General features: G+C 30.1%; 1 protein-coding gene across 1 annotated transcript in view; it reads right to left on the reverse strand.

Annotated features, from left to right (window-relative positions):
• Nucleotides 1-1,673: 1,673 nt before the first annotated feature.
• The window catches only part of LOC118189658 (ras-related protein Rab-30-like), a 65,868-nt gene continuing 52,320 nt past the window's right edge, over nt 1,674-15,221 (reverse strand). The window contains exon 6 of the mRNA XM_035360320.2: nt 1,674-8,610. The gene's annotated coding sequence lies outside the window, so the exon portion shown is untranslated. The remainder of the gene's footprint in view (nt 8,611-15,221) is intronic.

Below are 15,221 nucleotides of genomic sequence, written 5' to 3' on the forward strand. Positions count from 1 at the left end.
CAGATGGTCACTGAAGGGGATTGTGATGAAAATTACGAGGGCTATAGCCGCAAAAATGATTGCTTAACTAAATGTCGCACTTGCAAACCTTGTCAGCACAAAAAGCAATATGATAGAAGATCCACAAACAGGGCACTTTTGAATGAGCTGCAATTAAAAAGCCACTCATCAGGGCCCGTAAGAGCCACTCATCATTAACAAAAATTATTAAATTAATTAATGAATTAAAAAGCCACTCATCATTAAAATGCCCATTAGAGGAGAAAATAGCACTAAAGTTATAAAACCTGGACTATGGAGCAATGAAAGGCAGTCATTTGGTCAGATGAGTCTTGTTTCACACCATTTCTGACTTCTGGGCGAGTTTACTTCTAGCAAATGCCATCTCAAGCGTATGATAGATATCATCTGTAGCCGAGAGTGAAACATTGCGGGGATTCGGTCATGGTTTGAGCAGCCGTATTTAGTATTCCATGAGACCCATCATTACTGTGCAAAGTCACATTACCACCAAAGATTACGTGACCATTCTGGCTGATGATATCCATCCTATGGTACAACTTTTGTTCCCAAATGGTGGTGCCATGTTCCAAGACGTTACAGCTCCTGTTCATTCAGCTCGCATCATCCAGAACTGAGAAGACTGCAAGCTGATTTGAACGCCAGGGGTTTTCCTACACAGTATTAGGCACATCAATATTTTTTTTTATCTCGGTGTTTCCATATTTTTGTCCACCCCTGTAGCTTTTATACGAAAATATCTGTAATTTCATTACACGGTAACAAAAAGTTTTAGGATATAATGTAGCCAGTTTTTGTATCTGAATGTTACTATGCAGCCAAACAGAGACAATTTCTTTCACTAACACAAAAGGACAGTCTTTCCATGATTCATCATGCAAGGGAAAGAGACCCATTCCAATTATAAAACATACCGCGGGTTGTTTAACTTCTAAATGCTTTTCTTTTTAAATAAAGTCACTAGAAAAAGTTGTAACTTTAAATATGTTGGATAATTACAGATTCTACATAGATATTGTTTAATCGATTTTGGAAAATGCACATGAAGGCTATTAGTCTAAGGAAAGAACGCTTTTATGGAGGATTTCCTGCAAGAAAATTAATCATATTCATGCTAAATGTAAGGAAAATGAAGAAATATCATAGCAGCCAGCCTGTTTGCTGGATCGAACTACTAATGTTCAGAAGTCTTATTCACTTGGTTACTAGTGGGCTTTCCTCTGATGATATTAAAAATTAAACTGGTACATTATACTAACGAGATAGTAAAGTAGCAAAGATTAGAAGAGTTCATCATTTAGAATAAATTTTCCAAATCCTATATAACTTGATCAGCTTTTTTGATTTGTTCTGCCAACTAACTCTATTAAATGAAGATTATCACATTTCTACGATGTTCAAGCATTTCAAAATATAGAAAAATACAAAATGAAATTTCCTTTAAGGAACATAATTTTTTAAGAACCTTTAAATTAAGTTCAACTACTCATATTGCTCAGAAATAAGTACAGTTGCATTATTTTAATCACATTCAGTCAGAAATGAAGTCTTTTTCACAAACAATAGTGTATGAGTGTGTGTATGGGGGGGAAGAGAATAACAAATGAAACCAAATAGTAAATCCTTAAAGAGAAAGACTAACAAAAAACAACTATCATTTATAAACTTTTATTTAGCTATGTTCCATAAAAATTCTTCAGAAATTCTATTACAGTGCACATTATACATTTTTATTTGATAATATTAATTACATCATTCTTAAAGGCAAACTGCTGATTAGCTTTGAGATATAGGTCACCCCCCTGTGCATTTAAAATCATATACTGAACCAAGATAAAGGAAAATAATCAATAAAATTATCAGTTTAAGGTGGAATAGAGCAGTTTATATACGTCAGCTTTAAATTTCATTTAATTAAAATGTATAAACAAAGCAGTTTTGGCTAAGCACATAAAATTTAACACAAATAATGGGTGTTTTAAAATATAAACTCTTTATTTTGTTTTACATAAAAAAATCTACACTGAAGAAATCTCAATAATTATAAATATAATACCATTATAAAATTTGACTGTTACATAAGACTTTGAAGTTAAATATTATAAAATTTTGAAATGATTGATGGAAATGTATACCACAGTATTAGAGTAAAAGGAAAAATGGTTACTATAAATGAAATAATTTTATACACTGCGAAGCTTTAAAAAATAGGAACTTAATATGCTCTATCTATTCCTTTTTGTTAAAAAAAAATTTAAGAATGAAAATAAGACTAACATATAAACAAAAGAAATAAACATAGGTCTGACTAATTTTAAAGCACAGAACTGTCATGCTTCTATCAAATCGATTACAATTTTAAATTTCAAAATACTAGCTAGACAGTTAAATACTCCACTGTTACAAAACCTGTACACTGGACACAATCAAAAGGCATTAAAAATGCAATGGACAATTAACAGAAAAATTTTCATATCAATTTTGTTACAGTATTCAGTGAAGTCATATAAGCATAAGTCTGAATTTAAACTTTATGCAATTAAAACTAATTTGGCAAAATATTAAAATTTATATTTATTTTTCTACCATGCTGTATTTAAATTAATTTTATGTAATAAAATATCAGTTAAGATTTGTTCTAAGTAAACTAACAAATATTAAAGTTCATTAAATGACAGGAAAATCTTAACAAGGGAAGAAAAAAATCTAATTTTTATTAAATTCTAAGCAAGGCTTACGAACTCATAAAACAGAAAATAATGTAGTGCTAATAAAAATTTAACAAGTAACAAAAATAAAAAAGTCAGTTATAAAAAGCATCAACAAAAATTCTAAAACTAATTAGAACAAAAAATATAATAAAATATCAAAGGAACCAATATAGGTATCATTCCTCCATTTCTAAGTTTGAATTTTTCAAGAAACAAAATGGATAACTCATATTATAAAATGTTTTCAAAAATTAAAATTAAATTTTGACACACTTTATAATGGAATATTTCAGTATCTAAAAAAGAATTTTTTCAAAGTTTAAAAATATTTATATAAAATAGAGTTATTTTTACAATATAAAGTGTATACTCCATTTTTGTTTTCAGACATTTGACAAACTGGTTGAAAAATGATATTCAGATTAATTTCCCATATATCTTACTTCCTACATGAGATGGCAAGACACACAAATGCAGTTTACAACAAATAGTGTGGAAAGTAAAATTCATAAATAAAACAACAAATACGGAATTGCAGTAAGGGCTAATTATTTGCAAATGCAATGCAAACAATAAAAATAAAGAAATCCACAAATCTAACAGCTGCCACTACACAAACAAATAAATGCATTTTCATTCCAAAAATTGACTTTAAGTATTAACATTTTTTGTGCATTTCTTTCAATATCAATTGGCAAATTTCACAGATTTCACCCACTTATTGAAGATCCAAAATTTAATAATATTTAAAATAACAATAACAGTAAACACTTGTTCTTTTATTTACACCTAACCAATTTTACAAATGCATAAAAAAAATAATGCTTTGTGTAACAATCGTAAAAACAGAAGAAATATAATGTAGGACTTTTCCCATCATGCATAGTTTTTGCATCAACTATCAATGGCTAAAATTAGACAATTTCAGATAAAAAGTCCTAAAGTATTCCCCCCCCCCATACAAATTGCTTTCACATGGAAGACTTTCCAAGAGAATTTGTTCAAACTTCAGGAAAGCACAAAAACTAAGCAGTCATTGTCACTCTATCTTGGAAGCTATATGTGAGATAAATTTATCAATAGCCAACAATATTATATATTCTTTAACATTCGTAAGCAAAGTCAGATAAATTATCTTTAAATCTTATTCAACTTTGATCTATTAACTGCTGTAGATTACGAAAATTAGTTTAAAAGAAAATTTAGAATAATAAACAATACTAAATCTGATCACTGGCCTAAAAGACAATGCACCTATTTGTCACTCTTTATTAATAGAAAATGTATAAGTCTCTAAATGATCACTGTTGTATTTTCAAAAGTTACACACTTTTGTTTGAGAAGTAAAACTGAGTATTACAGGGAAACTCTGTCACATAAATAACATTTCATAGCTCAAAAAATGCACTTAAGTAACTGATCTAATCATACATATTAAAAGAATACATATGGTCACAAAATTCTCTAATAATAGATATCATTACTGATGTCTAGTAATATTTAATTCCAGTTAAAAATGATTAAGAACTAAAAACCTGCTTTAAACCACTGAAATTAACAGCAAAAGTAAAATATATGTTACTGTAAGAAGAGAGAATTACAGTTTGTGAATTATTGCAATAAGTGAATGGCAAGCAAGTTTTAAAAAGTTAACCTTTTTTCAGAATGCCCCATGATCAAAAACAAAAATTAAATTTTAATAATTTACAGGTAGGCAATGCATATATAAGCATGCATATTTATATTGCTCAAGATCAACAACACTTCTCACTTTCTCATTAACACATTGCATGCTGGTATTTTGCTGTGGACATAGTAATGTCAGTAAATTTCCAATAAATTAATACATACAATACCTATTGTATTTATATGATACTACTCTCCAGCACAAATTAAATACATACTTTTATATGACCTGCCCACTAGTGACAGACTACAAAAAAACATAAAAGTACATTTTCTGCATGCAATGTGTTAATAAGTGATATAATTTTGAAAGTGATGAAAAGCAGATAAAGGATTATAACATCATTAGAATGAACAAATTCTGCTTAAACAGCCATTTAAATTGTTATAAAAATTTGTATATTTGCTTAACAAATTTCTTTAAGGTTTATGGAATGTAAATGAAAGAAATTTTTAAATATGTTTCCTCTGAAGTATTTAAAACACACTTTACCCATGCATTTCAACCTTCCTTTAAGAGGAAAAAAATTGTGCAGCTATTCATTAATGCAGGTTTCTTTCTATATACATCTAAAGATAGTACAGTGTCAGTGTGAGTGATATTAATTATAGAAGAAGAATGTGCATGTTATTCATTAAAATAAAATTTTGTAGTTTAGAACATCTTGAATGAAAATTTGAATATGAAGAATATGAAGAAGTCTAATACAAACATCAAAACAGAAGAAAGGATAACAATTTTCTCTACTTTTATCAGTATTGAAAACATTCAAATTTTTAAAAATCTTAATATACTTTTATGATATTGATTAAAAACTTATCCCTTCCTTACACACAAAACAAACAAACAAAAAACCTTATTTTCATGCTACGATCAATTCCTATAAAAGTGAAAGGGATATGACATTTTCCACTAAGTTTACAAAATTTTGATCTAAAGTATCTTGAGTAAATAACTAGAATTCTTACTTAATGTATGTAATTCTGCTACTTGCATACACTTTAGTAAAGAACTGGCAAATTAATAGCCAAAATACCTCTATATGGCTACACAAAATGAACCGTTGAACTTTTTTTTAATGACTACAGCTTCAAATACCCGCTTCAGGACTTTGCATTGAAATATATGTACGGCACATCAAATCACTTTTTCCGTGGTTACTAAATTACAACAATAATTTGTAATATTTTAAAACTAAGCATTAAATTTGATAACACTAAAGATTTCCTTTAAAATAAAGAATAGCTTTTTCAGATTCAATGAATTTAAAATAAATTAAACTGTTAATTACAGCAGTGTCAATATATTGAAAAATACAAAAAATTCACAGCAGTTTCCATTCTTGAAAAATTATTATGTTTTCAGTGAAATGAAAAAAAAAAAAAAAAAATATTTCAAATCATTTTAGTGAAAAATATTCTGATACTTCTGTCAATTGAATAATGATGCAAATAAAAATAAATTATTAAATAATCATGCAAACAACAACCCACATAAAGATATACAGCATTAATGCAACCAAAGATTCTCAGGATAAGCCACAATAAAAGAGCACTACTCAGAACAGCTATTAACATTTGCAGAAACTGAATAATACTGGGGGGGGGGGGGGGTGGAAAGAAATAATTTGTCTCCAGTACCATAAACATATTTAACCTATGAGCACATGCAAAGAGATGTATTACACACTAGCCAGAAAATTGTTTAAAACTGTGCTTCCTCAAAATTCATACATTCTAGAAAGGGGAAGGGCACCAGTAAAATGTTTTCTTATTGTTTTTCATAATTTAGCCCTTAGGATGTACTACATCCCATCATATTCTCCATTTAGTGTTTGATTTCAGAACAAATTGCAAAAATAAGAAAATGCCTTCTTGCTATTTGCTTCTTGAGTTTTAGAGAAGAAACAAAATGTCTGCAAAATTTTGTTTGTAGAAGTTTCAACAGATGAAGAACGAATGAATCTGATGATGAGAATATGAATGATCATTATCCAGGTATTGAAAATGATGTATCTGGTAATATTGTTAACCGGATTATGAATAAAAATAATGACGTTTTTTACATGGTTGAGAAAAAAAATTTGATAGAATAAAAGAGTTAAAACTACAGAGGTTGTTCACACATTTTTTATACGATGTATATTGTATTCACAAAACTAAATTACATAAAATTCTTATGTTTTTAAATGTTCTATTTGACATCCCTTATTCTGAACTATATTTCAACCCCGCAATTTCCAGGATAATAATGCCTTTTGAAGTGGCAGAAGAGGTATTCTATCCCTTTCCTCCCGAACAGCTCTCCATAGTCCTGTTAGGGTTTTGGGACAACATTTGGATTATGCAGTTTTTAGAAGTCTGAAAGCGCAAAAATCCACAGGTGACACATCGGGAGATTTAGTAGGGATATCAGTGAAGGGTATGGCCTTGATACCAGTTTTTTGTTCCATTTCTTTTAGGAAATTTACAGTGGATTTTGATGTGTGACTGCTAGCTTTGTCCTGATGGAGTATCACAGATTGATGGCACTGTGGGTAAAGCGATGGTATTTCATTCAGAAAAATTGGCGATAAAATATGTTCCTGATAGTATTTGGAGTTAATCTTGACTTTTTTTTTTTTCACTCTCTTTATTTTTAACTTGCCATTATAGGAAAAACCAGCAGCAATCATGAATCCCTTAGAAAAACTTTATTTCGATTCTTTGAACCATGTACTTAAATTTTTTCTCCCCTTTTATGACAATAAATGGCTCTTTTTTTGTTACAATCATTTACATACACCCATGCTTCATCTATTGTGACAATTGTTTTCCATTTTTCTTTGGATAAGTGTTTCTCGTATAGAATTCTGCAGCGTGTCCTGCGCTGAGCGATATGCTTGGGAAGAAGACGATGCACATTGCGGTTTTTCGCTTTCTTAAGATTTAAATCAACGTTTATCATTTTGTTTACAATGGACACAGAGCATTTTAATAATTTTGCAACTGTCCTTTGACTGGGGGATTTTCTTTTAACATTAAACAACGTACCTTTGCAATAGTCGAAGATGTCCGTTTTTTCCTCGGATACTTGTTTCGAATTTTTGTCCCACTTGAGGCACCAATTTGATGTTATTTTCCTTTCTTGTTGATGATATTACCTATCAACGCTTTAGATATCACAAAACAATGACTCCCACATCGTTTTTGGATAACAGAGTATGCATATTTCTCTTCGGAAAGAGCATAAATGTAGCCTTTGAACCCCTGCTTTGTTAAATTTGCCATTTTGAATAAAAACAAAACTTTCAAGCCACAGACGATAATTTTGACTTTTAAAAACATAGTACAATTGCAATTACTTCTTTTGCAGCAAACGATTTTTTATTACCGCTTACCAAAATCGTCTAAAAAATGTGCGAACAGCCTCTGTAAAAGTACTGCATTGAAATTACCAAGATATTTGAGAAACCTAACAAATGAAATAACTCCCTAAAATACATGGTCTTTTTTTCAAGGTGCTGGAATTATTAAATACTGTATGCAAACTGTATAAAAAATACTGTATATAAACTGTATTAAAAATACTGTATAAAAAATTAAGGAGAAAGTCCATGTGAGACAGATATTAAACATGTAATTAAAAAACACACAAAATAAAAGCATTTATTAGTTTACTGTCTTTATGCAGATTTAACATGGCATTCCACATAAATGTCCAAGGTTTATGGAGAATACACAGCATTCGCATACAAATATTTAGTAGCGTTATGCAAGAAAAATATTTTCTGTTTATAATTAGATACATGGTATTCAATGTTATAAAAACACAGCAAAATAAGAGAGGTTTGAATAAACCAACATCAATTCAAGAACTTTTCAAAACTCTGTGAATGAATGCGAAAAAATATGTATTACATAATAAATATATTACAAATGATAAAAAATGGAGCTATTCAGAGGCATACTTGCAATTCAGTGACATATGGCAAAATAATATGAAAAATATGAGATAAAAATAATTGGATTTGTGAAATCCTCAGCTAGAAAGACTTCACAAAGTTAACATTACTTCAAGTGTAATAGTAAAGTGACTCATGAGTAAATAGCATAACTCTGAATACAATAGGTGATATGGTTACAACATACAGTTCCCCTAGAATTTCTAACAGATGGATAGCGGTCATCATTCTTTCAATACTGAACGTTCCTAAAATAAATACACAAGTATGACTTTTATCAATTAACTGGCTAGCTTCAAAATTTAAACAGAGAAAACATTTTATTAAAAATTTTGGCATTAGACCTCGTTGAACATAGCATAGTACAAAGAGGATAATCTAAATATTGTAAAAGAGAGGAATGTTTTGGAAAAATTAAGCTATAAAAAGGGAACATTTTTGAATCCCCATGAAGAATAAGAAAACTGAAGGAGTTTGTTACTTTTCAAGAATAAAATTTGCCAAGAATATATAATATCTGCTTGTTCAGAATGCTTGAAATAGAAATATAAGCACCGTTTTGCATTAAAAAAAAAAAACCCTCTTATTTTGCTATAATTAATATACTATCAAAAAGTATTATTAAATCTATGTAAATAGCATAAATGATATACGGATGTGAAATACCCCTTTGCACATGCTCATGTTTGATAATGAGGTATGCATGTTTGTAGATTGATGAGTGAAGCATAAGAACAGTATTAACGAAATATTGTAAATTAGGGGGTCTTCAACCTTTCATGCCTGAGAGCCACATCAACAAATTTACAAAGATCTGCCGGCCACATGTTTATCAAAAAATAGTGTAGTCAGAAAATTTATATAAAAAAGGGAGGTTTGTTTTACAAGACTACAATTAATTCTAAGCGAAGAGATAGTTTTACAGATTTGTATATATATATACATTGGTTTCAAAGTGGAAACCGAATTTAAATGTTTTGCAACTTTTTTTAACTATGGAAAAAAGTATAAAGATGATTGCACAGAACGATGTACAAAATGCATTTATGGTTAAAAAAAAAAAAAAAATTAAATTATTGGCAAGGATGGTAGTTACTTTAGTTTTAATGCGAAATTTGACATTGTTTATTCTTGATTAAAGTTTCAATACCCGGTTTAATCTGTGTTGTTGCAATTCATAAAAAGCTGTTGACATATATGTAGGTACTGCCAAAGATAGAAGACATGAAGAGTGCCTGTTTTGGAATTCCTGGATACTTGTCTTCGGTCACGTACTTCGAATAAAAATCAATTAATGTAGAATTTTCAAGAAACTTGCATTTTATTGCAGAGTCACAGTGTAAATCTATAAATTCTAATTGAAGTTCAGGTGAAACACTTCCAACATCTACTGAAAATGGCGAGAATAACATTCTGATAAAAATTTCATTTTCACAAAAATCTGCTTTTGAATTCCTCATTCAAATTTGAAATGCATTCTGCAAAATTATTTGAATTCCATGTTGTAGATTTCTTCAGAAAGTGAGTGAATTCTTATTTAGCAACTGACTTACAGATAAGATTAATTTTGTCTCAAAAGCTTTCATAAAATAATACAGATTGTGAACAAGTAGATTTTTTTCCAGAAAGCGGTAGTTCAAATCTTTGAGATCATTTTCAGAAACTTTTATCTCAAATAATATTCGGCAATGTCAATAAAATGCTTTAAATATCAAGAATAAAAGATTTTTTTTTACGACAAAAAGCTGACAAGGCAAATTTTCTTGAAATCAAATTTTTTTTTAAATTCTTCAATGCTTCCTCAAATTCAAATGTGGGTCCACTAAAATGCCTTCAGTGGGCTACTCGTTGCCCACGGGCCACAGGTTGAAGACCACAATTGTAAGTGATACTGTATAAACTGATCAGTTAAATGTTGCAGGTAAGTACAACTCAAAGTACAGTTAACAGTCACATATCAATTGTATATTTATACTTAGATCTAATTAAATAACAAATTTTTATGCATCTAGATCAATTCTAAAAGACCATGCTTATATGTTGCCGATTTGAAAAAAAGGTTTATACAACCACCAAAGCTAAATTAACCTATTTTAAAAACTATTATTCACCCTATACTTCTATTATAAATTTACCCATTCTCTGCTGTGATTTCCATTTGGGGAACAAGAATGTTTTAATGTTACTCCCATCCTAATTTCTTTATTTTTTAAATTTTGTACATAATCTTCCTTTAAAGTTAATGCATGTAATTAAAATTTTAATTTGATTTTAAATACAGTCAAAAGTCGTTAATCCAGACTTGTCGGGACTTCAGCGTTTCTGGATCATAGATCATAGATCATCAGTTTAAATCTGGTAAGATGGCATGCAGAAATTATAAAATTAAAAATATGAAACCGTAATTTATGAGATAAAGAACAATTATGATCTAAAGGGTATCAAAATTTACAAAAAAAGCTTAATATTTATTTGTTTACTTTATTAAACATTTCTTTCAATGTAAGTTGTTTAAGTTGCTTCGTTTTTTATGTGATAATACATTCTCTTTAATTCTATAAACAGACATAATTTCTTGTTGAGTTACAAAGTTCCGCTGTTCAAGTCCTATAATTGCTGTGTCTACCGACTAATTTGTCAATCAAAATTTTTCCATTTTCAATAACTTCTGTCACTTTCTTCGCTATCAGAAGCGAATTATAATGACGAGGTATTTGATTTAAATCATATCAAAGACGAAGTACATCAAGATGAAATACTACATTTAGTAAGGAATTATAAGCCAAATAAAATAAAAACATCTGCCCTGAAGATAAGGATAGTGCTGACAGATCAACTTTCAATTCATTGCGGGCTGCAGCATTAAAGATAAACAAAGTTTAGATAAACAAACTTAAAAGTTTAGATAAACAAAGGATATGCCTTTATCCATTTTTTGCAGCAATTCCACTTTTTGCTTAATGGACTTCGAAACATACTTTCGCTTTGTAGATCCTTTACATATTAGTAAATATATATCAGAAATTCTATTTGACATAATCGAAAGTTCAAGCTTACTTTTATAAAATTTCTCTAACAGTCTGCAAAAAATAATAAGCCGGATCCAATTTGAAGATTAAGGAACAATGCAATCTGCAACATTAACCTAAATAGATAATTAGATAATTTTAGCTTAGCTTATACCGTCCATTATACATTAAACGTGCATTCGTAAACGCATTTTGCGCACGCGCACACGCATATTCGCAGCCGTAAAGGTCTTACATGCATGCGTGCACGCATGCGCAGAAAGTTTATAGCTTTGAGGTCCGGATTATAGATCATTCCGGATTATGGGTGTCCGAATTATTGACTTCTGACTGTATATATATGTATATAAAACATTTATTTCAAAAGTTTGCTTTTAAATTATGCTTTTTCACAGCTGACTATTTGATAAATGATATTGAAACGAAATATTTTTCTTTTTGAGGTTATGTGCATATGTGTTCTGAAAAACACAGTATCAAAAACTGAGCAAACTGAATAACTTCACAATTATAATGCACATTCTTATAAATATATTTTTGTTGAAACAAATTTCAAACACTAAGAAAATTTGAAGAATATTGGGTCAATGATTTTGATTTGGCAGACAATAAAGACCATGGCAGTGCTATTGACACCGTTGATTTACCACCAGATACAGCTGATGATGTTTCCAATTTTAAAGATGACAACATACTAGAAGATACCATTCCAAATGTGGGTCCGAGTTCATTAGAAATTCACAAAGGGGGGTGTAATGAAGAGGTTACACTCCCAAAGAAAAAGAAATCTAAAAGAGAAAAACCCACATTGAAGCGGAATAGAAAGCAGGCAGCATACAACACGTTTAGTCATGAACAAGGGGAATGAAATCATACTAAAATAAACATGATAGAAAGAGCAAAAGGTAAAATACCAGTAGAAATTTCTGAAATGTTCTTCACAGATGATCTTGTAAACCATATTGTATCATACAGCAGATTGTATCTAATGCAACTTGAAGTAATCGTCACCAGTTTTACATTCTCTGGAGACTTTTTGAACAATTTTTGGGGGACTTTTACTGTTAACTGGATCACTGTTTACTTCAAAAGCAGATATACTGGTCAGAAGAAGACATGAATATTGGAATGATACGAAAATGTACGACAAGAAATTGTAATAAATCAGAACAAAGACAGGTTATTCAAAATATGACCAATTTTAGATGAGCTAAATGAACCATTTATACAATGAAAAAGATAAAACATGGATTAGGCATGTTAGCAAAATTGAATATATTAGCAACCACAGACAAACCAGAACACTGCTTTTATTTTGATAATTTTTTTCACGTGTTTTGATCTGATGAAAAATCTAAAAGAGAGTATATCTGTGACAGGAATGGTAAAATACAACAGGATAAATAAATGCTCTATAAAAGCAGATAAGGAAATCAAGGAAGAACTTGGTGGGGCTTTTGATTAGAGATTTAATGAAATAAATGCAATATTTGGCCTTGTTTGGAAAGAAAGGAACAATGGTAGGATACTATCAAATTATTTAGAAGTTTTACCTTTGGGACGTATGCGAAGATGGTGTAGAATTGAGAAAAAATAAATGATAATTCCACCATTGTAAATTGTTTGGAATAGAATGGAACCTCAAGATACGAGCACCTCTATATACGAGAAAAATGGAGATATGAGGAAAGTATGAATGAAAAATTAGTGTCTAAATACGAGCACTGACTCAAGTAATAAGCAATGAGCCAGGCTGTTGTTATGTGTGGCGCCATTTCCCGATCCGGCTCGACTCAGGAAATCACCTCGTCAGATCACTCAGTGTTCCTTGATCGACGTGCTTGCGAGTTAATTGATTTTACATTTAACGTGAAAATAATTATCTCACGATGCTTCCTAAGAAGATTGTTACCTCAGATAGTGCTGCAAAGAAAAAGAAGGAAGCCATGGCCATTGGAATTAAGAAAGAAATCATAGATAAACATAAGCATGGTGTAAGAGTGACGTAATTGGCGAAGATTTACGGCCGTTTGACATCGACGAGCTACACTATTCTGAAGAAGAATGAAAAAATTAAGAAAGTTGATGTGGCCAAAGGAGATACTGTTACTTCCAAGCACCATCCAAAACTCCTAGAAGATGTTGAGAAGCTGTTCTTGGTGTGGATTAACGAGAAGCAGTTAAAAGGCAATTCAGTGTCGAAAGCTATCATAAAGGTAAACTATGGTTATATTGTTTACAGTTTTATGCACTAGAAAAACTTACTTTTATATGTTGATATTTTTGGGGTGCGGAACAGATTCACTGGATTTCCATTATTTTCAATGGGGAAGTTTGTTTCTAAATACGAGAAATTCTCTATACGAGGTCAATGCTGGAATGAATTGAACTCATGATCTCGAGGTTCCACTGTATACAAAAGTATAGAATAAAAATTAGATTGCAAAAATTCTAACTTTCCTGTTTTTAGTAATGCAGTGGATATGGCCCTAGTTAACACACATACAATATACTGCAATACTAATAAAAAAATGCCTTTATTAAATTTCAGGTTTAGTTGTTTGCAGGTTCTATTTGAATTTACACTCAATATCTGATCTGAAAAATAGTGGAAGACCATCTTACAGTGCGAGTTCATAGAAACGCATACCAAAAGACATGAGAAAAATTCTAAATGACATTATTTAGAAAGAACATAAAATGGAAAACTGAGAAAATGTGTGGTTTGTAAAAAAAAAAGTTTGGAAACTATATGTAAAGTGTGATGTTGAATTAGATGTAGAATGTGTTATCGCATAGCATTCATAAGAAAATTACTCATATACAATTATTTACATATACTTGTGCTGTGATCACCAAATAGGGATTGATTTTTAAATGAATAAAAAAATCATACATTTATTTTCAATGATGTAAAATTTAGTGCACTATGTACGTTTACACACAAAAGAGAAACTATATTTGAAATAAAAAGTTTAAAAAAAATCTGAAAGCTTTCAGATTTCATATTATGCCCAATGGGGCATTTTTTTAACGTTTTGTGTGCTGCCTTTAATTATTAAATATCATGTTCTTTGCACTTAAACCATAAAATTCAATTCAACAGCAATATCACAAAATAATTAAAAAAGAAGAGCATATCTTTAGAATTTCTGATACACAGTCTTGTGTGTTGAAGTCCCCCCCGGTACAATGTCGCCATTGCTCGCTTCGAATGCCTATATTCAGGTGGAGATGTACATTTAAAATTTGATGGTTCCAGGTACCGTTGTTTTATCACAATGCGAGAAACATACATACATTTATGCAGATTCTTCATTATTTAATTTCTTTAAATGTAATACAAAGCGATAATATTTGATGGCAACAATCTGAAAAGTGATTCAGACTTTTAAAGTTTTCGACGCAAAATGCCAAAACCAAATCAATAGACCTATTAAGCTAATGGCATTTGGGCTAAAAATAAAAAAATCTGATGTGTACCCCACATGACTTCCTTGTACGGAATATTAAATTATACGCACTTTTTCTTGCATTTTATTTAAACTTATTAGATTGAATTAAACCTACTTCGCCGACAGCGCATAAACCACAATAGAATAAATGCATTCTTTAAAATTCACTTTGTTTACCATAGCGACACTCTGGCGCTAGGTTTACTTAACGGTATTATATTTCGTCATATTATAACTCTGAATGCACAAAATTTATATCATTTAAAGAATTATCTAATCGTTTCCACGTGTTCTATTCAAATACTATAATAAAACTATGTATAAAAGAAATTAAGCAAACAAAACAAAAAAGAAACAATTTTTCAAAGACGACTG

This window comes from Stegodyphus dumicola, chromosome X2 (genome assembly GCF_044657685.1).
Source record: "Stegodyphus dumicola isolate Sdum_Otavi_A_Nest chromosome X2, ASM4465768v1".
NCBI lineage: Eukaryota > Metazoa > Arthropoda > Arachnida > Araneae > Eresidae > Stegodyphus > Stegodyphus dumicola.